The sequence below is a fragment of the Bidens hawaiensis genome, unplaced genomic scaffold (genome assembly GCF_021521415.1).
Source record: "Bidens hawaiensis isolate Kalapana, Puna unplaced genomic scaffold, B.hawaiensis_p1.1 tig00008542_1, whole genome shotgun sequence".
NCBI classification, from domain to species: Eukaryota; Viridiplantae; Streptophyta; class Magnoliopsida; order Asterales; family Asteraceae; genus Bidens; species Bidens hawaiensis.
Window position 1 is genome coordinate 476,721 of NW_027491613.1, and position 3,346 is coordinate 480,066.

The 3,346-nt window shown below is 34.0% G+C and overlaps 1 pseudogene; it reads right to left on the bottom strand.

The window, feature by feature from the left end:
• Nucleotides 1-998: 998 nt before the first annotated feature.
• On the bottom strand, nucleotides 999-1,372 carry LOC143529448 (calcium-binding protein PBP1 pseudogene; annotated as a pseudogene).
• Nucleotides 1,373-3,346: the final 1,974 nt, after the last annotated feature.

Consider the following 3,346-nt stretch of genomic DNA (forward strand, 5'->3'; position numbering starts at 1 on the left):
ATTAAAGTTTATACCATTCTTCTCAAAAGCACACAAGTATTCTGCTCTCAAAAACAATCTGACCACCATCTCCGTCTATCCGGTCGACAACCACCACCATTCAATGCACTGAAACTGCCATCCCCATCAGTTACATTTACTTACCATTCTCCCCCCCTCGACTATTTCTCAAAGATAAACCAAAATAATTTTTCCGGTGAGATCTATTATCCACTGCCACCAATAGAAGCGCCGCCACCACCACCGACATCAACAAATATAGAATACAGGGGGTGGACGGTGGTTGTGTTAGAGACTATTTCAAATGACAAATCGAATCGAGTGGGGGCTGCTGGTGCAGGTGTGATGATGCTGGTTGATGGATGAGGGAGAGATCTATGGTGCTGGACATTTGCTGGAAGTTGTAGCGGTGGTGGCAGCCGGTAACTGTGTTGCAACAATGGAGATATATGGTATAACATTTATACCCCACTACTCAATGGTGGTGGACTGGTAGATAACTAATGGTGAATGTATTTAATTTTTTGGATTATTATTTATTTATAATATAAATTAAAGGGTAAAACCGTTATTTAATTAGTTAATTTTAATAAGATGAGGAGATACGTAACGTATATGGTTTAAGAAGGGGAAATATGTAAATAACTTTTAAGGGTTGGATATATATATACTAAGAAAATATGTAAATGCTCTTATTTTATTATATCGACATGTGATGGGTGTAGCTAAATTTTAAAAGTTATAACCTGCAAAGTATAACATATCTCATCCCTTAGATCGCGCTGTCATCAATTGAGGGTGATGGATGAGTATGTCCCGATGACTGTTTTAGCACTCGCATGGCATGGTCATTACGAGTTTCTTGTAATTTGGGCTAACTAGTGGCCATGTGGCTTTTATTATTAATACACAATGCATGAAGACAACATATTTGGCCTTTTAGACATATTATCAACAAAATCAATAATTTTATAAAAAATAATGAAGAACTTTACAATTCAATATTGGAAATTATTTAACTCTTGTTCCAATGCTTGTTCTAACATGAACTCAGATTGCTCCATCAACTCAGGGCTCAATCTAAACATAAGAACACAAAACTCCATCTGACTAAGTGCACCATCTCCGTCGAAATCGCCTTCTCTCAACATGCTCAAAAGATCATCATCTGACAAATCTTGAAGACCTAAAAGTGAAGAATTCTTCTTCAAACTATCGAAAGTGATAACACCTTTATCGCGGTCCATCAGCAACTGAAACCCGTTACACATTTCATCAATCAGACCATCACCTCCAAGTTTGTCCGCCATTAGAGGTAAGAAGTCATGGAACTGAGGCTCATTGTTGTTGGTTGCCATTGATCAAGATAATTAACTAACTAGAAGTCGGTTAAGTGATTGTTGGATTGATTTGATATTGATGAGAAGAGATAGAGAAGGATTGTTGTATATATAATATATAGGACATGTTGCAGGACAGAAAGGTGGTCGCTGGTCGGTGGGTGTAATGAGGTTCTCGGAAGAAGAAAAAAATGTCATCGGAACACAGCTGGGTTAAGAAATGCGTATTCCACGTTCGACGAAGGTCTTGTTTTCGTTTTATTAAATGTAAACGTGTCGTATGGTATAATAAGATTCCGGAAGAATTGAAGGTTACAATGACGGTCCCCATCCTGGATCCTATACCATATAAAATTATATAAAAACTTTATTAAGATGTGTATAGTTTTTGTTTGAAACAGTTAAATATTATTATTATACAAAATTATTATTTATTAGTTTTGTTAAGTAAATAGATTGATTGACCAATTTGCCCTCATGTGCAAGGCATGTGACATGAGTTAACGAGAAATACTAACTGGGTTAGGGCCAAAGGACAAACTTTGTAACATTTAAAACGTAAAGTACAAATTGTGAAACTTTTAAAGATAAATGATAACCACTGAAATTTGGTGTAAACATAAAAGACAATTTCTGTAATTCTGTCTTATTATTATTGTATAATATGAGGATTGGATCTTTAATTATCAAATTCACACTAAAATCATCTTACCTCCCATTATTAAAGTAAGGAATAAGTAATAAAGTTTATCAATCAATTTTTTTTAAAATAGGTTTACATTATTATATAAGAAATATACATATACTTAACTATACACATAAGATATATATAATGTAAACATATTTCTAAAACTTATTTATTACTTTTATTTGCTTATCATCATATCATATCATGTCTAAACTTAACTCTTATATTGATGGGGTGCATGATAGCTTAATAGGGAATACGGGTCGGAACTAGATAGTTAATTTAGGTCAGATAGTAAACGAAAGATAAAATCTACGGAAACTGAGTCAGTTTTGTTACATTTGTTGCAATAACTTGTTTCAATAGGTGAAAGAGTAAATCTAATCAAGGTATTAAAGCAATACTTTTTCTTCGTATGACAAACTAGTCAACTCTAAGATACTTGTATAAAACATATATGTTTCGCATATCGTTGGAATTGAACCCTTCGCATCTAAAACTAGAGGATACGTACACTCACTAGTTACTAACCTAAGTAATTTAATCGAATATTACTATAACAAATTCCATTAGTTAACCTTTTAATAAAAAAGAGAATGTGGTTTAGGTTCAATCTTTAAACTCGTCTTTCTCTCTCTCTCTCCTACGCGCACGCAAACACAAACACAAACACAAACATCCAGATTGGAAGGGAAACTCGAACTTGATGAAAATACCAACATCTGGGAATAGTATTGGGTCAAGTAACTGATTAGGTCTGGAATTACTTTTGATTTTTTTTGCCGCTACATGATGGGTATGAAATATGGAGATAAATATATCTATTTATTTGAGCCGATTACCCGATAAGATATATATACCCGTATACCCGACTATATGCCAACATTAATTATATTTTCAATTTATTTAGTTTACTAATATACTGTACATAATTCCTTGATTATAGTTGTAGTTCCTACAAACAATATTTATATCAAGTAAATATACAGTTTATAATACACCTGATTAATTTAAAATATAACAGTCTATAATAAACCTGAAAATAGACCTAAAACCCCGGGTACGCACAATAGCCAATGCTTAATTATCCAATAGATACCCGAGTTGTTTTGAACAGGAATATGCATGAAAAACTTTTCTAATTGGGTATGTGAATGGCATTACGTAAACTTATCACAAACATGACCCATCATATCCTTACTCCGCTTTCTAATCTCCATCACCCACCACCATCACCTTGCCTACAACCAACGCCTATCTCTTCCCCTTCTTCGGCCTCCCATCTAAAGCTCACTCAAACCTTTTAGAACCCTAAACA